This window comes from Schistocerca gregaria, chromosome 9 (assembly GCF_023897955.1).
Source record: "Schistocerca gregaria isolate iqSchGreg1 chromosome 9, iqSchGreg1.2, whole genome shotgun sequence".
Classification (NCBI taxonomy): Eukaryota; Metazoa; Arthropoda; class Insecta; order Orthoptera; family Acrididae; genus Schistocerca; species Schistocerca gregaria.
Window position 1 is genome coordinate 179,173,823 of NC_064928.1, and position 26,982 is coordinate 179,200,804.

Genomic DNA, 26,982 nt, shown 5'->3' on the forward strand with positions numbered 1-26,982 from the left:
ATGATCTCAAAGTCTTCTTGGCACCTTATTATTTCAAACAACCTCGAGGCGTCAGAAAAATAATGTTGTTACCACAATTCTTCATGGTCGGTGTAAACTGTCTGTATGGAAAAGGCATTCCCTCCATTGTCTGTGAGATGAGTTCGAGGAACAGAACGAGTAAACTCTGGTTTTACATAATAACAAGTCATTACATCTCATAAATAACTTGTAATGCAATAACTGCTGTAGGAGTAACATGCATTAAAACATAAATGCAGGCCTAGTGTGATATAAGATTAGTGAGTGTGTTAGGAATTTATTGTTAAGTAAAAGAGTAGGATACTTCAGTTACATTTTGAAACTACATAGAGATAGAGGTAATATATACGTACAGGGTGAATGGTAAATATTCAGGGATATAACAAAATTATGTTTCGAAGCAGAATGTTTAGTAAACACAGCTCGAACAAATCTCTTCTACTCCATCGTAACCACGATTTTAATCTTTTAAATATTTTCCCTCTTTATGTATTCGATCACAAATTACTTTCTTGAGTCATTTAGTACTTATTCTTTGTGAAGGACTCAAGATATTTTGGTTTATTGCCCCTTTTGTAATGATCATTAATCGTCAGTTAGTCACATATTCTATATATCATTTGAACGAATGCTTTGCCGAAATTATGTGGAACGAATCGGTTTAGAGGATATGTATTGTAGTGTTAACAGCAATGAACACACTATTTTAAGTCCTATCCAGACAACTGCACTTAAAATATTTAGGTACCGGTAGTTAAGCGCTGTCGGGCGTGGTCAGCACTTGGATGGGTGACCATCCAGGCCGCCATGCGCTGTTGCCAGTTTTCGGGGTGCCCTCAGCCTCGTGATGCCAATTGAGGAGCTACTCGACCGAATAGTAGCGGCTTCCGTCAAGAATACCATCATAACGGCCGGGAGAGCGGTGTGCTGCCCCTCTCCCCTCCTCTCCGCATCCTCCACAGAGGATGACGCGGCTGTCGGATGGTCCCGGTAGGCCACTCGTGGCCTGACGACGGAGTGCTTATGTACCGGTATACAACCTACAAGTTTTTAAACAGAAATTCGTCCTTGGAATAGAAGGAGTTGTCCATGAGCTATGATCTTAGTTTGGATTTAAAATCCGATTTGCTACATGTCAGATTTTTATGTTATTTGGATAATGCTCAAAGGTTTATATTGCTGCATATTGAAATGCTTTCTGGTCCACAGACAGCTTTAACGATGGGCAATAAATGTCATTTCTCGCACTAGTGTTGTAGGTGTTGACCTCACTGTTCTTCTTAAGCTGTGATGTATTATTTATGACGTATTTCAGTAGCGAATATGTGTACTGTGATGGCCCAGTTGAAGTAGCTAACTCACTGAAGACTAGACATCTGTGAGTGAACACTACACATTATCTTACTGCTTGCTTTTATGCAACAACGCTTTCTTTGCAGGTGGTGGTCTACCCCAGAAAACTATTTCATAGTACATTGTTGAATGGAAATGTCAAAATATGTCACGATGTTAATGTGTTTGTTTCCAGGACTAGCAACTACATGAGGAGCAAAAGTCGCTGAACTTAATTGTTGAGAAGCTCAGTAACGTACTGCATACAGTTCAGTTTCTCAGCAACATGAGCACCTAAAAATGTCGAACATTCTACCCGTCTTATTGACTCTTACTCATGTGCAGCGTCAGTTGTTGGTATGAGCCTATTTGTTGCACAGAACTGAATATAGCGCGTTTTTCCAACATTTAGAGAGAGACCATTTTCTGAAATACGCTTCACAGTTCTTTGAAAACATAATTTGCAATCTTACCTGTTACTTTCTATCTAATGGGAAATATTATAACGCTATCATCGTCTGCAAAAAGAAACAATTCTGCTTGTTGAGTTTTAAGGTCATTCAAATACATAAGGAACAGGCAAGGACTCGAAACTGAATCATGTAGGACTCCCTTGGTGATTCCTCCCCCATTATTAAAATTTTTTACTATTCCATCACTTTTTATTCAGCAGGACTTTTGCATTCTGTTTGTCCATCAGTTCCACAAAACTGAATTTTTTCTAACTGAGTGACAACAACCTACGCCTTGGAAAGTAGACAAAAGATACCAACTGGCAATATTTTATTATTTAAGGCTTGTACTGTTTGATGAGTGAATGTATAAATAGCATTCTCAGCCCAGCAACCCTTCTGGAATCCAAAGTGTGATATGCTAGGTTAACTGTCTCTACTTATATGAGAAACTACTCCTTCAGCACATTATTTTTTTGAAAACTTTGGAGAAATCTGCCAGTAGGGAAAATGGATTAAAATTAAGTTTTTCTTATTGTGACAAAAAGGTGCATATTTTGATCTGGCTGGATGCATTACATATATATCAATAAGGACATTATTTGTTAAGTTGGAACAACTTTTTAGATATCTGTTTGAAATTCCATCAACCCTCCACAAGCTTTCATTTTGCAAAATTTTTATAATCCTATTAATTTCGGTGAATGATGTTGGTGCTGCTTCCCCTTGCTTAAAATTTTGTGGAATGGCATGTCTAATATATTCTCTGCCTTCTTCAACTAAACCATGGAATCCTATTGTTGCTGCTACATTTAGGAAGTTATTGCTAATAGTACTCGCAGTTTGTGAATTAGGAGTCACAACATTTTCTTTTAGCTTAACTGTTACCCTGTCTTGCATGCTAACTGTATGTGCTGTGTCACATAGTTTTTATCTTAGTATTCGCATGATTAATTTCTGCCAGGATGCACATAGCCCCTGACAGTCTAATCACTTTCTTGAAATATTAAAGCACCGTTTGTAGTATGCAAATAACATCAGGTTTTGACTAAGTGCGGCCTTTATAAAGGATCTGTAAAGCCTGGAAGGGGGTTGCACTGACAAATAATTATTAAGAAAAAATTCGATATGTTACTCAATTTCTGAGTTACTTAGCATTGAAGTTAGCCAATAAGGTTGCCGCGGGTGCAAATTCAAACATTTGTTAACTGTAAAACGCGCTAGTAAGCAGATATACGTAAGCCTGTGAGCTACCACTTGTTAGAATGCTCATTACCAATTAAAAGGTGTCTTTTTCGAAAGCGATGGGTTAATGCTAGGTGAGCAAAAGCTACGTTTGTTCTGTTTGGTGAAGCCAAACGAAGACCATGTCTGGTGACACTACCTCTCGCACGCTGTTTGAATTTGGTGCACAACAATCTCATTGGCTAATGTCAGTGTAAATCAACTCGAAAAAGCTGCGACGCATCAAACTTTTTCTTGACAATTATCTCTCGGCACAACCTCCCTTTCAACGCCCTTACATAGTTCCAGGCTGTTTCTAACCATCTTACACAATTTCCCACTTCCTGCTACGTGAAGTGTTTTCGAGCGGTCTAAGGCGCTGCAGTCATGGACTGTGCGGCTGGTCGCAGCGGAGGTTCGAGTCCTCCCTCGGGCATGGGTGTGTGTGTTAGGATAATTTAGGTTAATTAGTGTGTAAGTTTAGGGACTGATGACCTTAGCAGTTAAGACCCATCAGATGTCACACATATTTGAACATTTTTACATGAAGTTTTAATTCTCTTCGTAATCCACAGTGTACTTTTCTTTTTCTTTTTTTTTAAACGGATCTTCTGGATAATTTTGAGGAAAGAAACTTTCAAATATCGACACAGACTTACTATGGAATAAACTGAATTTGACATTAGCATCTATTAAAACGTTACATCCTGTTCTGACTAATAAGCATCACTGCTTTGTATTAACACACGTCAGTGCTGTGAGGGGTGATATTCTTTATTTCCATTAACTGTGCATCATGACCGGATAGTCCATTAACAACTGATTACACATTAATTGTTTCAGCCTGAAAACTGCCTATAAAAACGTTAACAGACAGTGTCCTAGTATCTTGCTGCAAAAGAGAAAATCGCCTACTGAAATTAGATTATGTCGGTGTCCTACTATCTTGCTGCACAAAGTTCGAAAACCCACTACTGAAATTAGGCTGAAACACACAAATAATAACTTTAGTTCTTTTACATGTTTCTATCTTTTAAGAAATCTTCGTTGAAATCTCCTCAAAACATTAATTTTTTTCTTGTTCATAGGTAGTCCAATATAAATGTATCTAGATTTCTCGTAAGTAGCTGAAAGTTTACTGGAGGGAATCTGTAGATAGTTACAGTTTTCAGAGAAGTATTCTATACTAATAGTTCACAAGCATATGCTTCTAGGTTCTGATCAACACGAAAACTGTGTGTTTCAATATTTTTTACCTTTACTGAACATCCTATGAGCTCTGATGAGGTGAAGTCTCTTGTTCATAATTTCCATTATCAATGTTATCGAAATGTCTCGATTACCCATGACAGCTTCCTCCTCCTCAAGCAAATCTATCAGGGAAGGTACAGGACAGAAAGCAGGATACAGGAAAAAGTCAATGTTTTTGGTTAGGAAAACGTAGCAGACTGAATTATGTGTTACTGCGTGGAGCAAAGACATATCTTTAGAGTAGATAGAAATGGACTGTAGGGGGAGTCGAATTATAAGATACAACAGGGAAGAGTGTTTTAGCTGTAATTGGAAAAACAGATGCAAAGGCAGAATCTATAGCGTATAAGTCGTAATTGGTTGAAGCTCCAATGGAACTGGATTTGTAGAGTGTGTACATTAAGTATTGGGAATGGTCTTCGTGTATCTGACAGGTGAATAAACGAGTTTACTTCAGAATCAGATATTCATAACATTCCAGTGATCATCAGTTCCGGATGTTACCCTTCCTTTTGTAGACTAGGTGTTGTGTGCAAGCTAAAGCTGGCAGCAGCCAGAAATCTATCAATACTGGTACATTAGATTTCTATCACTTCACATTAGCACCGCTGTTCAGTAGCTCTCTGGCATTATCACCATAGTTTCACAGTTTACATTTCAATACTGTTGCGCATCATTTTAATGTTGTTGTGCATCATACTCCTTTTCTACCGTGCTGCAATATTGACTACAACAACCTGCTGCAACTGTAGAAGTGTCAAAGGCTTGCCATTGAATCCCTTATAGTGGATATGGTAAGTGATTCACACAGTTTATAATAAGAATACAATACATACGATAAAATCATTAACCAATCCAATTTCTTTCTTACATTTAATTTTGATTTTCATTTACATTCAGATAGTTAGTAAAGTATAATTTCTTTATATTCAAATGTAAAAATACACACTGGAAGTTGTTTCAGATAGAGGATTATAACACTAAAAATTATTATTATTATTATTATTATTATTATTATTAATTCTAATATTTTAATTTCTACAATTTTTCTATGACCACATATAACATTTATAATGTCAATTATTAAAGTTATCAATAAAACATAACTTTACAGAGCCTCCACCAGCTTGAACAGTCGCCTGATGACAGGGCTCATGAATTCATGAAGTTATCTCCATTCCATTCCATCCGTTCGATACAATTTGAAACAAGACTCGTCCGACCAGGCAACATGTTTCCAGTCGTCAACACTCAAATGTTGGTGTTGACGGGTCCAGGCGAGGGTTAAAGCTTTGTGTAGTGTAGTCAATCAACGGTACACAAGTGGGCCTTCGGCTCCGGAATCCTACATCAATGACGTTTCGTTGAATGGCTCGTACACTCACACTTGTTGATAACCCAGCATTGAAATCTGCAGCAATTTGCGGAAGAGTTACACTTCTGTCATGTTGAATGATTGTCTTCAGTTGTTGTGGTCCTGTCCTTGCAGGATGTTTATCCGACTGCAGCGACGTCAGAGATTTGATGTTTTACCGGATTCCTGATACTCACGGTACATTCGTGAAATAGTCGTACGGGAAAATCCCCACTTCATCGCTACTTCGGAAGTTCTGTGACCCATCGCTCGAGTGCCGACTGTATCACCACGTTCAGACTCACTCAAATCTTGCTAACATGACATTATAGCAGTAGTAACTGGTCTAACAACTGCTCCAGACAGTTCTTGTCTTATACAGGCGTTGCCGACCGCAGCACCGTATTCTGTCTGTTTACGTATGTCTGTATTTGAATACACATGCGTATACAAACTTCTTTGGCGCTTCAGTGTAAGGCACTTCGTTCTTGGGTCCAAATGATAAGAAAAATTCTTGTCTGACTCGCTTCCGAAATGTAAGCTGTCTGGGAATGTGGTTCACTGCAGTGGGTCAAAGTCTAGTCTCAGCTTCACACGGCACGACAGCTTCGATGGCCTCAGGTTTCACATCTAACATCGCCTTAAAACCTACAGTGTCACAGAGATCTTTGTAAACCCCTTCCAGCTGTAGTCATGAATGTCGTCCGATTTGCACGACACACTGATCACGCGGCGCTTGAGACCGAGCGAGGTGAACCAGTGGTTAGCACACTGGCATCGCAATCGGGAGGATGACGGTTCAAACCCCCGTCCGGCCTCCTGATTCAGGATTTCCGTGATTTCCCTAAACCGCATCAGGCAAATGGGGGGATGGTTCCGTTGAAAGGGCACGGCCGATTTCCTTCCCCAGCACTCCCTAATCCGGGCTTGTACTCCATCTCCAATGACCTCGTTGTCGACGGGCGTTAAGCATTAATCTCCTCTCCTTCCTCTGGCGTTTGAGTCCAGTTTATTGCTCCATGTGAAGTATAGTTTCGTAGCTATGGTCCGTATCGTCGAGAAGAACCTGTAAGAAAAGGAAAAGTATAATATTTTGTCAGCTCTTAGTACGAATTTGGTTTATTGCAGAAATTGATTGGCTAAAATAGTCCGATACGTAGTTTCTTTTGTATTCCTGCTCTCAGCCAGATTTCTGACAGGCTACTTCCTCGCAGGTCGAACGTTTACTGAGCGAGACACAAGCTTATTGAGTATCGGGCCAGATGTTTGAACCAATTCAGGACATCTTTGCATACGAAATTCAGCAAGTAGGTCTTAACGTGAGAAAGGAAAAGCTGTAAAGGCAATTTCGGCAGTACCCTAATGAGGTTTTATAGGGCCATCGGTACTTACAATATCTAGAAATGGTCTGTAGCGAACTGCAGGAGGACTTGCAAAGGATTGACGATTCTGCAGAGAGGAGATGTAAAATATGAACTTAAATAAGTGTAAACTGTTGAGCATAGATATGAGAAAAGTCTTCTACTATTCGAGTGACAGTAAATTAAGATACGCAAAGATCAGAATCATTGGGAGAGTTAGGAAAATGTAGGTTATCCTTGAAAAAAGTAATTTACAAAACATTTGTTCTACATATTCTAAAGTACTGCTCATCAGTCTGGAACACTTACCAAACTCCACTATTACATGACTTAGAGAAGATCCAATAAAATGGGTGCAGTTTGTCAGGCAATCTTTTAATTGGCGCTACAGAGTTATGAAATACTCAGCATATCCCAGATACAGTTGTTAAAAGTATTGCACACTGAAGGGGGTTTACCGTTTAGGATCTGAGAGTTGACATCCCAAAACAAAATCAGTCTACATATCACTCTTCCTCCAGCATACATATCACGGGGTGAAGACGATGAGAATATGACTATTAAAGCTCACACAGTAGCTCAGCGATAGTGAAACTTCATGGCAGATTAAAACTGTGTGCCGGACCGAGACTCGAACTCAGGACCTTTGAATTTTGCGACCAAATATCCTCAGATTTCAAGAAGAATATAATAATTCCAATCCCAAAGAAAGCAGGTGTTGACAGGTGTGAAAATTACCGAACAATCAGTTTAATAAGCCACAGCTGCAAAATACTAACTCGAATTCTTTACAGACGAAAGGAAAAACTAGTGGAGCCGACCTCGGGGAAGATCAGTTTGGATTCCGTAGAAATACTGGAACACGTGAGGCAATACTGACCTTACGACTTATCTTAGAAGAAAGATTAAGGAAAGGCAAACCTACGTTTCTAGCATTTGTAGACTTAGAGAAATCTTTTGACAATGTTGACTGGAATACTCTCTTTCAAATTCTAAAGGTGGCAGGGGTAAAATACAGGGAGCGAAAGGCTATTTACAATTTGTACATAAACCACGTGGCAGTTATAAGAGTCGAGGGACATGAAAGGGAAGCAGTGGTTGGGAAGGGAGTAAGACAGGGTTGCAGCCTCTCCCCGATGTTATTCAATCTGTATATTGAGCAAGCAGTAAAGGAAACAAAAGAAAAAATTCAGAGTAGGTATTAAAATCCATGGAGAAGAAATAAAAACTTTAAGGTTCGCCGATGACATTGTAATTCTGTCAGAGACAGCAAAGGACTTGGAAGAGCAGTTGAACGGAATGGACAGTGTCTTGAAAGGAGGATATAAGATACATCAACAAAAGCAAAACGAGAATAATGGAATGTAGTCGAATTAAATCGGGTGATGCTGAGGGAATTAGATTAGGAAATGAGACACTTAAAGTAGTAAAGGAGTTTTGCTACTTGGGGAGCAAAATAACTGATGATGGTCGAAGTAGAGAGGATATAAAATGTAGACTGGCAATGGCAAGGAAAGCGTTTCTGAAGAAGAGAAATTTGTTAACATCGAGTATAGATTTAAGTGTCAGGAAGTCATTTCTGAAAGTATTTGTATGGAGTGTAGCCATGTATGGAAGTGAAACATGGACGATAAATAGTTTGGACAAGAAGAGAATAGAAGCTTTCGAAATGTGGTGCTACAGAAGAATGCTGAAAATTAGGTGGGTAGATCACATAACTAATGAGGAAGTATTGAATAGGATTGGGGAGAAGAGAAGTTTGTGGCACAACTTGAACAGAAGAAGGGATCGGTCGGTAGGACATGGTCTGAGGCATCAAGGGATCACTAATTTAGTATTGGAGGTCAGCGTGGAGGGTAAAAATCGTAGAGGGAGACCAAGAGATGAATACACTAAGCAGATTCAGAAGGATGTAGGTTGCAGTAGGTACTGGGAGATGAAGAAACTTGCACAGGATAGAGTATCATGGAGAGCTGCATCAAACCAGTCTCAGGACTGAAGACAACAACAACTACAACAACAACAACAACAACAACAGTGCTCTACCAGCTTTATTTCCGACAGTACCTCGTCTCATACCTTGCAAACTTCACAGAAGCTCTCATGCGATACTTGCAGAACTAGCACTCCTGAAAGATAGGATACTGCGGAGACATAGCTTTTCCACAGCCTGGGGACGTTTCAAGAATGAAATTTTCACTCTGCAGCGGCATGTGCGCTGATATGAAAGATATAATCTGCCAGGAAGTTTCATATCAGAGCACATTCCACTGCAGAGTGAAAATTTTTATTCGGCCTTACTGACAGTCATCTTCACATGCACCATACATGTTATATCAGCCATGAAAACCAAATAGACAGAACAGTATTTTACTGGCCACTAAGGCAAATGCCACCATGATGTGGATTCCTCTACTATGTCGTCAACCTCAGTGACATATACATGACTTCACGCTGAAGTCATATGGAGAGACTGATGTCGTGAGCAGGTACTGATCAGTGCACATGAAATCATGAACAGACTACGTGCTCTGCTTGTTGGAACCAGACTAAACGTATTGAGTCTTTATGAGTCTCAGCTTGCTGAATAATTGCTTTTGGTTGAAGGAATAAGTCGCAACTTGGCATGTCATCTAGCTTAATTGTTGATGTATGGAGCAATAGTGATGTACTGGCCAATTTGGATATAACATACCGATGTCTGGGGATAATTTGTTACAATTATTGCTATATCAAAGGCAGTTTGTTACAGTTTCATGTAACAGTGGTGATGGATGAAGCAACCTGTTAGAAAATTTGTCGAGATAATAGCATTTGCAGGGTAGTGACAGTAGTCACCAAGTATGAGCTGAGCATCATTGTCCCAGTAGTATCTGGAGTATTGGCGGTCAGCCTGTAAACCGTCCACCACTGACCCTCCCGCAACTATCTAGGATAATGTTGGTCACCCTGTGTGTTGTCCATCATTCTACCACCCCATAAACTAGCCATCATTGCTCCCCCAGGAGCACCCTGCAAATTGACTATGATTGCTGCTCAGGGATGATGGCAGTCACTCTGGATGCTGACCATAATTGTTCCATCATGTAACACCCCAGGGGGTAATGGCTGTCACCTTTTAAAACGACCATCATTGCTCCCAGTTGTGTTCAGTATCACCATAAGTCAACTGACCATCATAGCCCCACAACTGTATTTGGTTCGTGGTAGTGACCTAGTAAATGATCCCCCAGTTGTAAATTGACCATCATTGCTCATCAGTTACTTTCAGTGTACTAGTAGTCACAATATGTCAACTACTCATTACTGCCTCCAGTTGCGTCAAGAGCAATGGTAGACATCATATATCAGTGACCATCATTGCCACCCCACCCACCCCCACCCCCCTCCCTTTCAGTCGCACTCAGGATAATGGTAGCTGCCATGTAAATTGACCACCGTTACGATGTACAAGCGGGATGTTACATGTTTGGTGTCACAGAGGCAATTTGTTACGCTTACGCTGTAAGACGGGATAATATGGTACATGACTGGCATGTCCATTTCAATGGTATGCAACCCATAAGACATGTCTGTGAGGCGACGAGAAAACATATACAGGGTGATCAAAAAGTCAGTATAAGAAACTTCCTGGCAGATTAAAACTGTGTGCCCGACCGAGACTCGAACTCGGGACCTTTGCCTTTCGCGGGCAAGTGCTTCTGTAAAGTTTGGAAGGTAGGAGACGAGATACTGGCAGAAGTAAAGCTGTGAGGACCGGGCGTGAGTCGTGCCTCGGTAGCTCAGATGGTAGAGCACTTGCCCGCGAAAGGCAAAGGTCCCGAGTTCGAGTCTCGGTCGGGCACACAGTTTTAATCTGCCAGGAAGTTTCATATCAGCGCACACTCCGCTGCAGAGTGAAAATCTCATTCTGGAAGTCAGTATAAATTTGAAAGCTGAATAAATCACGAAATAATGTAGATAGCGAGGTACAAATCGACACACTTGCTTGGAATGACATGGGGTTTTATTAGAACCAAAAATATACAAACGTTCAAAAATGTCTAACAGATGGCGTTTCATCTGATCAGAATAGCAATAATTAGCATAGCAAAGTAAGACAAAGCAAAGCAGGAAATGCTCAATATGTCCACCATCATTCCTCAACAATAGCTGTAGTCGAGGAATAAAGTTGTGAACAGCACTGTAAAGCATGTCCGGAGTTATGGTGAGTCATTGGCGTCGGATGTTGTCTTTCAGCATCAATAGAGATGTCGGTCTACCACGATACATTCGCGACTTCAGGTAACCCCAAAGGCAATAATCGTACGGACTGAGGTCTGGGGACCTGGGAGGCCAAGCATGTCGAAAGTGGCGACTGAGCACACTGTCATCACCAAACTACGTGCGCAAATCTTACAACATGTAGCAATAGCAGGTCATTCCATGTGTGTCAATTTTTACCTCTCTATCTACATTATTCCGTGGTTTATTAAGTTTTCAAATTTATACTGACTTTTTGAACACCCGGTACTTTCATACCAGCCAGCAGCATTCATTGAAATGATACCGCAGTTTAGTCCAACTGACATTCAACGGCTGTTTGCTTCCATGTCACAACGTATACTGGAATCCACTGTTGCCTGTGGAAGTCGCTCGTCGTACTGATGTTGATGATAGCATCAGGTCCAGTTGGAATCAAAATTTAATCTCTTAGTACCCGTTAAGCGATTAACATCTAGAGAAGGTTTTGTTAACATGGGACTGGTGTTTCACTGTGTAACACTATCCGTTTCAGTCAGTGTATTCAATGAAATACTAAGAAACGAAAAATGGACTGAAACTTACCAGCCATCGGCAGAACTGGCCCCAGCAACACGGAATTTTCTTCTCCAGCTCGCTGAGACGCGTCGCGCTGACCACGGTGTGTTTTTCGCCACGGATTGTTTGGTGGACCTTCGTAGCAGACAGCGCCGTCGCTTCCTCGCCTGGGGGTCTGATCCACACGGGATTGAAGCCCTGTATTTGCACTCGAACTGTTCCTACATAACTGTACTTCCGTCGGGTCAGCACACTGCTGCAATTAGTCACATGTCTCTTGGAGTACGGGCCGACAGTATTCGCCCAGGTCTTTCACTTGGTAATGAAACAAACGACCCGTGTGTCCATCCACTCCCTGAGGCTACTACGCAAATTTTCACACACGGCTGCGCAGCACCTGTGTTCGACACCCAGTAATAGCTTCAGTTCTGTGTAAACCTTGGTCTTTATTGTTTCTTAATTGCTCCGATTAGCGAAAACCTGAAAATGTTGCATAGATCGGTCATCGTCCTGCGCTGGACGCTTAACTTCACACTCATTTTGATTCAGTCTGTACAAACGACCGTCTGATTCCCGACGTTTCATACCGGGAACTGAGTCTGCGTCGTGTCTGAAGAAACATATGTTGTGTGTCTTGGAGTCAAGGTTTGTAGACAGCACAAGCACATAACGGCCAACCACATTCGTCTAATATTTACCGTGCACCATAATGAAAAAAATCCTTATTATTTCTATGCTTCTTACTGTCCTTTCTGTTTCACATGAGACTGGAATAGTTGCCTGCGTCCCTGACGTCTTATGGTTCAGTTGGCAAAACACTGCGGACCCTCGGTTACTGCCTCACTGTTCCAGTAAGGGACAAGGCCGTCCAGCTTGCCCCCAGCGCAGTCGTTGGACGAGAGGACGAATTGCAGTCCCTCTCGAAGGCATCTCAGGAACAGGAAGGCTAGAGTGCCCTCCTCACACCATTCGCCTTCACAAGTCGCAAGCTGGCATATCTTCTGGTATTTCAGTTGGTCTGTGCTGAAACAGTGAATCCCACATTGTACTACTTGACCAATACACTTCAGAGTCACTTGTCTCTCGATATTTTCATCCGAAACCCAATTTGAGCTCTAGTCACATATCCTGAAAGCTATGGACCAAAGCTGTGAGAGATGCTCATTATTTTTCGACATCGGAAAGATTTTAAAAAAATCCCATGCCGACGCTTACTGACGAAAGACCGATTATAAGGGATATTAAACGATATTTGTCTGAAGACTGTGGTCTTCGTGTTTGGAAACACGCAACATGTTCCCTCATAAGGGATATTAAACGATATTTGTCTTCGTGTTAAGAAACACGCAGCATGTTCCCTTGGATGGTGACTGAAAAACCTGCACTGAAATTCGGACAGATTCTCATAAAGTTCCACATTGATGGAAAAATTATCATCTTCTTTAAATGTTGGGAAACGTAATATTGTACAATTCACAAGATGTTGACCTTAGTTCTGTAGCCTTCTGAGGTATCACGTTGGAGATAAGTGACCTATAAAGGTTAAAAATTATGGATTCTTATTTGTAATCCTTTATTATTTTTTGTAATCCTTTATTATTAAAACCATTAATCTAGCTTGTGCTAAAACAGCTAGTCCTCTTGAGATCTGCAGTTTTGTAGAATACCGCACATGAGGGATGATGACGTGGAGCAAAATGTCATTATGACAAAGATTACACAAAGACAATACATACATACGAAATACTTCAAACATTGATGTGTCTAATCACCAGACCGGCAGAATACACTTTCTCACCAATAGATTCTTCTTTTAACATCATTCATATTTCAACCTTTTTGAAGCTGTAGAACTCGATGAACACTGATAAAAGTTGTAACTAAACAAGTAGACAAATTGTAGATAACAATGAACAGAGTAATGGTAACGCGTATTCAGATTCCGTACAGAAAAAAATGGCGCTACGTGACAAATAATTATAATACAGTGTCATTCATATAACAAGACCAATGTTTCTATGAATGGTAGCCCGATGTCTACGTGTATCTATACAACAGTGTAAAAAGTCAAGACTATAAAATGTAACATCTGATGTTTTCATAATAGATATCTTATCATCCTGGCTGATTGTCAGAAAATGTCGTAGGATTATCATATCAGTTAGGTGACCTTATGAAACTTCCTGGCAAATTAAAACTGTGTGCCGGACCGAGACTCGAATTCGGGACGCTTGGCTTTTGCGGGCAAGTGCTCTACCAACTGAGCTACCCAACCACGACTCAGGCCCCCTCCTAACAGTTTTACTTCTGCCGGTATCCCGTCTCCTACCTTACAAAATTTACAGAAGCTCTCCTGCAGAACTAGCACTCCTGAAAGAAAGGTGGCCTTTGTTTACATGCCATTAGAGGTAAGGTTGTACTGCCGAATATTAAAATTTTCCTTGTATAACCTTTTGCTTATTGTTTGTGCTTTGACTTCGGGCAACATCTCACGTAAACTTTAGCCCATTTATCATATGTGATCAGCTTACACCTTTTGTGACAATTAGCTAGTGTGATAATTTACCTGTAAGTAGAGGTAGCCTATGTTACATTTGATAGCATTGATTGTTTGCACTTTTTTACAGCTGCTAATATGTCTACTATTCACATCGACTTCGACATACTACCCATAGATAAATTGGTGGTATTCTCAGTTATTTTATATTAAAATTACATTCCTTCTACGAGCTTTTTGCCACTTTAAAATATGGATATACGTTATCATTACGGTGTTTATTACTTTCTACAACTTAACTACGTGATTAGTTACAATTATAATCTATGTTAATTGAGCTGTAAATGTACAAAAAAAGTTGTGCTATGAATGACTTCAAGCACAAGTACGTAATTTATTGATGACAAAGTGTCTCCTTCCGACCTGGTGACTAGACAAGCAGTGTTTTTCATATCTGGTATATACTGACTTTGCGTAACGTTTGTCATAGTGGCAGCGTCACACTGCTGTCCCTCGCGTGCTATTTTCTATAAAATTTGTGATCTGGAGATGGCTATCTGGTTCAGCCGGAACTATATTAATGAGTATGAAACATGTTCGGTATCCAGATTGATATTTCCACTCTGCAGCGGAGTGTGCGCTGACATGACCTTTGCCTTTCGCGGGCAGGTGCTCTACCATCTTAGTTACCCAAGCACGACTCACGCCCCGTCCTCACAGCTTTACTTCCGCCAGTACCTCGTCTCCTACTTTCCAAACTTCACAGAAGCTCTCCTGCGAACCTTGCAGGACCAGCACTCCTGGAAGAAAAGACATTGCAGAGACATGGCTTAGCCACAGCCTGTAAACATCCTCCAGGCTGTGTCTAAGCCACGTCTCTGGAATATCCTTTCTTCCAGGAGTGCTGGTCCTGCAAGGTTCGCAGGAGAGCTTCTGTGAAGTTTGGAAAGTAGGAGACGAGGTACTGGCGGAAGTAAAGCTGTGAGGACGGGGAGTGAGTCGTGCTTGCGTAGCTCAGATGGTAGAGCACTTGCCCGCGAAAGGCAAAGGTCCCGAGTTCGAGTCTAGGTCCGGCACACAGTTTAAATATGTCAGGAAGTTTCAAGTTCGGTATGTGGACTTATGAGGATTATGTGTAAGAATCCGTAATTCCTAACGTTAATAAGTTGCTTGTATCCAGCCCGCTTCACCATAGAGAAACAGAGCTAAATTTATCACTTTGTGAAGCACACAATTTAGCATTTTGGAACGTCTTCACAAGAAGACAATATATGCGTCAATTTGAAATTTATCAGTATCTGATTTCTTTCTGCTGTTTCTTCAGTCGCCACACAAGTTAACACGTTGCATGTTCCCCACCGAGGAGATGGTTCAAATGGCTCTGAGCACTATAGGACTTAAATTCTGAGGTCATCAGACCCCTAGAACTTAGAACTACCTAAACCTAACCAACCTACGGATATCACACAGATCCATGCCCAAGACAGGATTCGAACCTGCGACAGTAGCGGTCGCGCGGTTCCAGACTGTAGCGCCTAGAGCCGCTCGGCCACATCCGGCCGGCCACCGAGGAGATCTCAGTCCTATGAGAAATTTCGTATGAGTGGTCTTTCGTTAATAAGCCTTAGTGCAGTACTGAGTTTTCTTTCTAATGTCGAAAAATACTATATCTATAGCACTACCTTGATCTATAGCTTGCAGGATATGTGAGAAGAGAGCCAGTTGGCTTTTAGACGAAAATCTTGCGACGTAACTTACCTTGTAGTACTACGAACAGCGCAGCGGAGGTTCTCCGTTTCGCGACAGAAGATGCGACAGCTTGTGAATGGTAAAGGCGAACGCTATGAAGAGGGTTCGTTGATCCCTCCTGTTCCTGAGGTGCCTCCGAGAGGGACGTGCATTTCGCCCTCTCGTCCAAAGACTGCACCGAGGGCGAGTTTGACGGCCTCGTCCTTCTCTGGAACGACCGGGGGCAGTAACGAAACATCTGCTTTGTTATACAGCCGAAGCACAAGACGTCAGAGACGCAGACAACTATTGCCAAGTCGAGCCTTATGCGAAATAGGAAGGACAATAAGAAGAATGAAAATAAGGATAGTATGGCTTCTTCCGTGGTGGCGTGCGATGAATCTTAGACGGAAACGATAGAAATCTTTACGTTGTGGCCGTTATTTGCTTGTGGTGTCTACAATTCTTGGCCTAGACAAAGACATACGACGTACGTTTGAGAGGCACCTCTCAGATTTGGTTCCTGGGATAAAACTTGCGCAAGCAGGCGGTTGTTTCTACGCACTGAATACAAAGGACGACGACGATAAGAGTGCAGTGCGTACGGGATGAGGAACCGATTCGGGCAACATTTTCACCTTTTCGCAAATCAGAGAGATTCAAAAACAATAAAGTCCAGGAATCATACAGAACCGGACACTGTAACTCAGTGTTAAACAGGGCTGCTGCAAAGTCTCACCTGAATATTTGTGCAGTAGCCTCAGGGAGTGGATGAATAAACGGGATGTCTGCCTCACCAGCGATATGAAACCCTGGTTGGATACTGTCGCCACGTATGTCGGAGAGAGACGTGACTATTTGCAGTAGTATAGTGATCCGACTGAAGTATAGCTGTGTAGAAACACTTGGAGCGTACATACAGGGTTCCAATCCCGCGTGGATCAGACCACCAAGGGAGGAAGCGACGGCGCTGTCTGCTACGAAGGTCCACCAAGCAATCCGTGACGCAAAACACGCCGTGGTCAACGCGACGCGTCTCAGCGAGCTGGAGAAGAAAATTTCGTGTTGCTGGGGCCAGTTCTGCCGATGGCTGGTAAGTTTCAGTCCATTTTCCGTTTCTTTGTATTAGATCAAATAAGACAGAAGGGATATATAACAGTCCATCAGAATTTCTAAAATGTTTGGGGGAAGTGGGCACCATTCGCGTTGGTGTGTAGAATGTATGAGTCTGGAGACATACCACCTGACTTTCGGAAAAATTTCATGCACACAATGCCGAAGACAGTAAGAGCTGACAAGTGCGAGAATTATCGCAGCATCAGCTTAACAGCTCATGCATCCAAGTTGCTGACAAGAATAATATATAGAAGAATGTAAACAGAAATTGAGGATGTGTTACATAATGATCAGATTGGCTGTATGAAAGATAAAAGCACCAGACAGACAATTCTGACGCCACTGTTGATAATGGAAGCAAGACTAAAGAAAAATGAAGGACACGTTCACGGGCTCTGACGACCTGGAAGAAGCGTCTGGCAATGGAAAATTGTGCAAGATGTTCGAAATTCTGACAAGAATAGGAATAAGCCATAGGGAGAGATAGGTAATATACAATAAGTACAAGAGCCAAGAGGGAATAATAAGAGTGGACGACTAAGAACGAAGTGCTCGGATTAAAAAGGGTGTAATACAGGGATGTAGCCTTTCGTCTGTACTGTTCAATCTGTACATCAAAGAAGCAGTTATGGCAATAAAACAAAGATTCAGGAGTGGAATTGAAATTCGAGGTGAAAGAATATCAATGATACGATTCGCTGATGACATTAATATACTGAGTCAAAGTGAAGAACAATTACGGGATCCGCTCAATGGAATGAACGGTGTAATGAGTACAGAATATGGGCTGAGAGTAAATCGAAGAAAGGCGAATGTAATGAGAAGTAGCAGAAACGACAACAGCGAGAAACTTATCAAGGTTGACGGTCATGAAGTAAATGAAGTAATTCTACTAGCAAAGCAGCAAAATAACGAATGACGGACGGAGCAAGGAGGACATCAAAAGCAGACTAGCTCTGGGAAAAAAGGGCATTCCTGACGAAGAGAAGTCTGTTAGTATCAACCATAGGCCTTAATTTGAGGAAGAGATTTCTGAGGATGTACGTTTGGAGTGCAACATTATATGGTAGTGAAACATGGATTGTGGGAAAATTGGAACACAAGAGAATCGAAGCATTGAGACGAATGTTGGAAATTAGGTGGACTGATAAGGTAAGGAATGAGGAGGTTTGCGCAGAATCTGAGAGGCGAGGAATATATGGGAAACACTGACAAGAAGAAGGGACAGTATAGTAGGACAACTGTTAAGACATCAGGGACTGACTTTCATGGTACATGAGGGAGCTGCAGAGGGCAAAAACTGTGGAAGAAGACGGAGATTGGAAAACGTCTAGAAAATAATTGAAGACAAAGGTTGCAAGTTCTACTATGAGATGGTGGGAGGTCGTAAGACAGTCCGGATTGCCTAGGTTTCTAACTCTTTAGCCGCTGGACAGCGTTGTCCGGGGTGTACCACGTGGAGGCGAGTTAGAAATCACACCCCAATGAAGAGCTGGGCACAGGAGGGAATTCGTTAGATTGACTGCAACGGACAGTGTTGCACAGTAAACTCTCTCGAGATGCATACTACTTAACGTGTACTAAGCGATTAAATTTTGAAATATTTACTATTAAAAACAGTCTTGATCACGATTTATTTATCAAGGCGACCGGTTTCTACCACTACTGTGGTCATCTTCAGACCATTGAGTAGGAACCTCTTTCTGTTGGAGAATCACTACTCAGGTAATGATCAGTACTCAATATCTACTATTAAAAAACAGTCTTGATCACGATTTATTTATCAAGGTGACCGGTTTCGACCACTACTGTGGTCATCTTCAGACCATTGAGTAGGAACCTCTTTCTGTTGGAGAATCACTACTCAGGTAGTGATCACTACTCAATATCTACTATTAAAAAACAGTCTTGATCACGATTTATTTATCAAGGTGACCGGTTTCGACCACTACTGTGGTCATCTTCAGACCATTGAGTAGGAACATCTTTCTGTTGGAGAATCACTACTCAAGTAGTGGTCACTACTCAATATTTACTATTAAAAACAGTCTTGATCACGATTTATCTATCAAGGTGACCGGTTCATCTTCAGACCATTGAGTAGGAACCTCTTTCTGTTGGAGAATCACTACTCAAGTAGTGATCACTACTTGAGTAGTGATTCTCCAACAGAAAGAGGTTCCTACTCAATGGTCTGAAGATGACCACAGTAGTGGTCGAAACCGGTCACCTTGATTAATAAATCGTGATCAAGACTGTTTTTAATAGTAAATAAATAACACATTGATCATTGCCACACCCGTAATGTGTTCAAAAGTGATTAAATTTTGATTCAAAGTTTTTGAGATGTGCAGACAGCACAAGTGTGTAACGGCCACCGTCCGAGGAAACTATAATTTGGTAATTCGTGGTACAGCAAAGCGGAAACAAGTCTTTATTATCTGCTGCGTCTTTGGCGTCTTGTGTTTCAGTTGGCTGGACAGTGCAGACACTTCTTGACTGACCCCGTTGTTCCAGGAAAGGGCCAGTTAGTGAACTTTAACTCCAGCGGCGCCGTTGTGCAACTGTGCCCTCGGAGACACGCCACCAACAGAAGGGCCACAGTACCCTCCTCAAACCGTTCACCTGCATCAGTCGCAAAACGGCGTGTTTTCTCGTGTTTCACCCGGAGGAGTGCCCTGAAACAGAGAATACACGTTGTACCACTCGGCCAAAGTTTAAAACTGATACAAATATTGTCATCTTGTTAAAGTGTTAGGAAATACACTGAAGCGCCAGCGTAACTAGTATAGGCATGCATATTCAGAGATGTGTAAACAGGCAGAAAACGGCGCCGCGGTCGGCAACGCCTATATAAGACAGCAAGTGTCTGGCGCAGTTGTTAGAGCGGTTACTGCTCCTACAATGGCAGGTTATCAAACTTTAAGTGATTCTGATCATGGTATTATAGTCGGCGCACGATCGATTGGACACAGCACATCCGAGGAAGCGATTAAGTGGGAATTTTCCGGCATTATAATTTCACGAGCGTACCTTGAATATCAGGAATCCGGTAAAACTTCAAATCTCCGACATCGCTGCGTCGGGAAGAAGAACGGGCCCAACGACGACTTAAGAGAATCGTTCATGGTGGCAGAGGTGCAACCCTTCCACAAATTGCTGCAGATGTCAGTGCTGGGCCATCAACCAGTGCGAACCACTCAACGAAACATTGATACGGGCTTTCGGAGCTGAAGGCCCACTGGTCTGCCCTTGATGACTGCACGGAAAAAAGCTTTACGCCTCGACTGGGCCTATCAACACCGGCGGACTGTTCATGACTGGAAACATGTTGCCCCGTCGGACGAGTCTCGTTTCAAATTATTTCGTACGGATGGACGTGTAGGGGTATGGAGACAACCTCATGAATCCATGGACCCTGCATGTCAGCAGGGGACTGTTCAAGCTGGTGGAGGCTCTGTAATGGTGTGGGGCGTGTGCAGTTGGAGTGATATGGGACCCCTGATATGTCTACACACGAGTCCTGTAGGTGACACGTACGTAAGCATTCTGTCTCATCACCTGCGTCCATTTTTGTCCATTATGTATTCCGACGGACTTGGACAGTTCCAGGAGAACAATGGGTCACCCCACACCTTCAGAATTGCTACACAGTGGCTCCAGGAACACTCTTCTGAGTTTAGACACTTCCGCTTGCCAACAGACTCCCCAAATATGAACATTATTGAGTATATCTGGGATTTCTCGGGATGGGCTGTTGAGAAGAGATCTCCACTCCCTTGTATTTTTACGGATTTGTCGACATCCCTGCAGGATTCACGGTGTCAGTTCCCCCCCCCCCCCCTCCCCCGTAGTACTTCAGATATTAGTCGAGTCCTTGCCACGTGGTGTTGCGGCACTGCTGCCTGCTTGAGGAGACCCTGCACGATAATGGGCAAGTGGACCAGTTTCTTCTACTCTTCAGTACATAATACTGTACACTCACCAAATGTTTATAGTTGTGTTGCTTACTGCCGTAGCAGAATGGACATGAGCGACCTAGACATGTTAAAAGCTATGACTGGCTGTATATAATTCTTTATTAACCAAGATAACAAAAATGATTCATAATCGTTAAACTATTTTCGGTCAAAACAGCTAGCCATCTTGAGAAGTGAAATTTTATAGAAAACTACACATGAGAGCAGTAATGTGAGATGAACTGTCATTATCACAAAGGTTACGCAGGTCAGTATATACCAATAACGACAAATCGTGAAGCGTCTGTTCACCAGGCTGGTAGGTGGCACTTTGTCGTCAATAGGTTACATAGTTGTGCTTAAAATCATTTATAGCACAACATTTTTGTACATCTACAGCTCAATGAACATTGCTAATAATTGTAACTAAACAAATAAACACTTCTCAGATAAGAGAAACTAGCGTAATGGTAACATACATGGTAACGAGTGTCGAACTATTACTTTATTCAATGTACAAACGTCACTACAGATATTCGTATATAGGTTATGACATATCCGATATACCTGGCATCATTGGCGAAGATGTGGCGTAGACGAATAGCGCAATTCTGCATGACCCGCTGAAGTGTCGGAATATCGATGCTGCCGATGACGTCCTGAATGGATGTTTTCTGTTCAACAATGGTTTTGGGGTTATTGCTGTACACCTTGTCTTTAATATAGCCCCACAAAAAGGAGTCGTATGTGTTCAGATCCGGAGAATATGGCAGCCAGTCGAGGCCTATCTCAGAGTCAGAATTCTGTTCCCAAAGTGCTCCTCCAGGACCTTAAACACTCTCCTACTTAAATGGGGTCGAGCTCCGCCATGCACGAACCTCATCTTGTCGAAATCAGGGTCACTTTGGATAATGAGGATGAAATCGTCTTTCAAAACCTGCAGATACGATTCGGAAGTCACCGTGCCATCAAATTTATTTATTACTCAAATTATTCCGGGTCTTGACATTGCACACCACACAGTCACCTGTTGGGGCTGAACAGACTTCCCGATCACAAAATGGGGATTCTCAGTCCCCCAAATGGGCCAATTTTGCTTATTGACGAACCCATCCAAATGAAAGTGGACTTCGTCGCTAAACCATGCTAAACTGTTTCCCATCATGCCCCTCGCCCAGTCGTTCAGTTTGAACGTCCTTTCGCAAACACTTCAGAAGTTAGGACGATTTTATTTCACGTAGTTCAATAAATGTCACCCTGTACATGCATATCTGAAAGTGACAAAATACCGCTAGATGGTACATAATTTTTATACAATGTAATTCAAAATAACTTCAATGTACCTATGAGTAGTAGCATTAAGTGTACGTGAGTGGTACAGATATTAGCAGCTGTGCAAAAGTGTAAAAAATCAAACATATGAAATATAACATAGTGTACCTTCACTTATACGCGAACTGTCAGAGTGGCTAATAGTCAGAAAATGGTCTGGGCTGATCATCTGATATTTTGGGGTGTCATTGCGTGGGGCCGACGTACGCCGCTGGTGTACGGTTGTACGATACGTGAATGCCATCCATCGACCGATAGTGCAACCATATCGGCAGCATATTGGCGAGGCATTCGTCTTCATGGACGACAATTCACGTCCCAATCGCGCACATCTTGTGAATGGCTTCCTTCAGGATAACGACACCGCTCGGCTGGAGTGGCCAGCATGATCTCCAGGTATGAGATCTATCTATCATGCCTGGGATAGTTTGAAATTGGCTGTTATGGACGACGCGACCCGCCAACCACTCTGAGGGGTCTAGGCCGAATCGCCGTTGAGGAGTGGGACAATCTGGACCAACAATGCCTTGATGAACTTTTGGATAGTATGCTACAACAAATACAGGCATGCATCAATGCAAGAGGACGTGCTACTGGGTTTTAGAGGTACCGGCGTCTACAGCATTCTGCACCACCACCTCTGTAGGTCTCGCTGTATGGTGGTACAAAATGTAATATGTGGCTTTTATGAGCAATAAAAAAAGAGCAGAAATGATGTTTATGTTGATCTCTATTCCAATTTTCTGTACAAATTCTGCAACTCTCGGAACCGAGTTGATGCAAAACTTTTTTTTATTTGTGTATGTACAACCACACCATCACTAACATTAAATAGGCTAAAGTGAAACGACATGTGTTGTTCTTACAAGGGAAACTCCTGCCATCCAAATCCCCCCAGATTTAGTGGTTAAGTGGCCCAGTGGATTGTCCTACAAAAACTGGACACAGAACAAGCATGAAAACAAGGTGTACTGAACTACGAAAAATCAACCAAAATAGAAACAGGGAACGACCAAAGATTAAGATGTGCAACATCGAGCAAATGAGAAGAAGCACGGCGTTGTGAGTGTGTGGTCACGGCTTTGGACTGCCATGTCGTAGATCCGTATTCAAATCTCATTGGTTCTCATCTTTTTCCCCCACAGATTTATGAGGTATCCGTCTGGTCATTCATGTCTCTGTTCTTCTGTAGTCTTGGTTAGTGTCATACTATATATTGGTTCTAGAATGAAATTTTCACTCTACAGCGGAGTGTGCGCTGATATGAGACTTCCTGGCAGATTAAAACTGTGTGTCGGACCGAGACTCTAACTTGGAACAATTCCCTTTCGGGGGCAAATGCTCTACCAACTGAGCTACCCAAGCACGACTCACGCCCCGTCCTCACAGCTTTAATTCCGCCAGTACCTCGTCTCCTACCTTCCAAACTTCAAAGAAGCTCCACTGTGAACCACTTGTCCGCGAAAGGCAAAGGTCCCGAGTTCGAGTCTCGGTCCGGGACACAGTTTTCATCAGCCAGGAAGATTTATATATTGGTTATTGAACATGAGTCGTGAGGTACGAATATATTACTACAGCAAGTAAATGTGATGTATAGTGAGTACACGCGATATGCGGTATATGCCTCTCACAGAAATGAAAACAACAAATAAACGCCAGTGAAATGTTTTGCAGCAAAGGAATTCAAGAGTCACAACTTGCAAAACGAAACGCAAGACACAGAACGTGTGGTACTTGTGTAGAACAAATAGGAGGTACGTACGTCTGGAGGTCCCTTCGTTACACCTCGCTGTTGCAAACGGACGTTACGCCAAGACAGAGAGACAAATCTGAATACAACGAACAAACATGTCAATGACCGTGATGGACACATCATGATTATGTGAATAAATGAGGCACCAGAGAAATTTCAACACTGGTGCTTGGATCTTCCCCTTCGCAGTCCAACGCCGTAAATACGAACCCGCAACGCCATGCGTTATGACACTCGGTCGACGTTGCACATCTTGAGCCTGTGCTGTTCACTGTTTCTATTTTGCTCCTTTCTCCGTAGTTCAGCACACCTTTTTCCTGTTTTCATGCTTAGATCTGCGTTCAATTTTTGTCGGGCTATCTACTATCACTGTTTCTATTTTTCTCCTTTCCCCGTAGTTCAGCACACCTTTTTCCTGTTTTCATGCTTAGATCTGCGTTCAGTTTTTGTCGGGCTATCTACTATCACTGTTTCTATTTTGTTCCTTTCTCCGTATTTCAGCACACCTTTTTCCTGTTTTCATGCTTAGATCTGCGTTCAGTTTTTGTCGGGCTATCTACTATCACTGTTTCTATTTTGCTCCTTTCCCCGTATTTCAGCACACCTTTTTCCTGTTTTCATGCTTAGATCTGCGTTCAATTTTTGTCGGGCTATCTACTATCACTGTTTCTATTTTGCTCCTTTCCCCGTAGTTCAGCACACCTTTTTCCTGTTTTCATGCTTAGATCTGCGTTCAGTTTTTATCGGGCTATCTACTGGGTCCTCTTATCACTGAATCTGTCACGGGTACGATGGAGAGAGCGCCCTGAACTATTATGCACTAATGTTGTACACGTAATGAAGTTGTCATACATTGTATCGTGGAATAAGCAGTCTTCAACCAGTAATGGTAATTCCCAATTCTGTCATACCACATCTTTCTCGCAGTGTATACCACTATCTATGTTTGTATAAGTATATTTACACAAAGTGACGACGACATTGACTACACTTACGTGATTAAACGTAGATAAGAAATAAATATTTCATCGTTGTTACGATGCCTATTGATTTACTGAGGAGGGTAATCTAATAATGTTGGGAATTCCAGAATGAGATTTTCACTCTGCAGCAGAGTGTGCGCTGATATGAAACTTCCTGGCAGATTAAAACTGTGTGCCCGACCGAGACTCGAACTCGGGACCTTTGCCTTTCGCGGGCAAGTGCTCTACCAACTGAGCTACCGAAGCACGGCTCACACTCGGTACCCACAGCTTTACTTCTGCCAGTACCTCGTCTCCTACCTTCCAAGCTTTACAGAAGCTTTCTTTCAGGAGTGCTAGTTCTGCAAGGTTCGCAGGAGAGCTTCTGTAAAGCTTGGAAGGTAGGAGACGAGGTACTGGCAGAAGTGAAGCTGTGGGTACCGAGCGTGAGTCGTGCTTCGATAGCTCAGTTGGTAGAGCACTTGCCCGCGAAAGGCAAAGGTCCCGAGTTCGAGTCTCGGTCGGGCACACAGTTTTAATCTGCCAGGAAGTTTCAATGTTGGGAATTTCCTTCTATTTATCTGCAGTGTGTTACATTTACATAACTTGGGTATCATCTGCAAGTATCCACACCAAAACGTCGTTGCTCTGCGGGTCTTCCAAAATTTCGTTACAATTTTCTGGCGCTAAGGAGGGGATTCTCCTGTCGACCTGTCGACCCCCCCCCCCCCCTCCCCCATCCAAGAAAGATAGATTTACGCAAACCGAACTCGCCTTGCCACGCCACAGAGACGGTTGTATGACTTTGAAGAAAGATGAACGTATTTACACCCTCAAACACTGATTGTGAAAACTGCAAACCATTTCGCCATTCCGATATCTTGAGTTTTCGGTATGCTCTTGAGCGACCCCATAATATTGGAGTATTCCTGACGTTTATGTCTAATCTCTGAAACGTTAAGCTGAGTAAAGATTTGTAAATATATAACACAAGTGTACGAATTTTCCTTAGGAATCTGCTGTAACCATTATAACGGAAATACGAAAGTCATCACTTCTAAAGTCAATGATTTGTGTAACTGCAGCCTCAACCACTTCCAATAATTCTTGTCTCATACAGAAATTCCTACTTTTTCAACTTTCGAATGGACACTTTTACGTTCTTGAGTGTACATTCTCCACAATCTCCGTATCACAAAAATACCTGCTCCGTCCTCGCAAAGCTTACAGACGGCACAGCAAGTGTCCCAATTCCTAGTTAAAGAAACGAAGCATTGTATGATGCACAGTCAGAAAGACCCTGACGTGTGCCGGGATTTATCAGTGGAGCGTAGATTGTGTCGTAGATTGGAAACAGTATGTGTGCTTTACACGTTCAAACTACTCACCTCTGCGTCGAAGAAGCGTGGGACGGTTTTCGTGGCGGTGTCAGTAATGTATTGTGCAATTTCAACCTTTCAGCTTGTGACTGATTCTCTTTATATCGAGTTGGCAGTATTAATACCTGCACAGTATTATCTTCTTGTTCGATAAGATAAGCTTGTGCGCTGGCGTTACTTTACTTTACGTAATTCCTCCAAGAACTTCACTTCTCTTCAAGAAAAATTACCACGTGTCCGTATTCTGTGACCTATAGTTAAGTAGACCCCGGGCAAACTAAACTGCTTTGGCATTATTGGCATCTCTGCCGTATGAAATATAACTTTCTGCACTTCGTAAGAGAAAGCGTAGAGTCTCACTGACGGAATGCATCACAGGCATGAAACTAACTTCACAATAGTAAAACATAATGTAGGAGACCCCACCAGGTTCGTTACTGGGCCCACTGCTCTTCTTAACC

The 26,982-nt window shown here is 42.3% G+C and overlaps 1 long non-coding RNA gene and 1 other non-coding gene across 2 annotated transcripts; one reads left to right on the plus strand and one right to left on the minus strand.

Moving 5' to 3' along the window:
* Positions 1-5,145: 5,145 nt before the first annotated feature.
* On the minus strand, positions 5,146-18,898 carry LOC126292156 (uncharacterized). The gene is made up of 3 exons (XR_007552020.1): positions 16,051-18,898; positions 11,823-12,818; positions 5,146-6,700 (listed from the first exon to the last, which is right to left on the minus strand). It is a non-coding gene; the product is annotated as an uncharacterized LOC126292156 (long non-coding RNA).
* Positions 18,899-25,596: 6,698 nt separating this feature from the next.
* Trnas-cga (transfer RNA serine (anticodon CGA)) lies at positions 25,597-25,671 on the plus strand. The gene has a single exon. It is a non-coding gene; the product is annotated as a tRNA-Ser (tRNA).
* Positions 25,672-26,982: the final 1,311 nt, after the last annotated feature.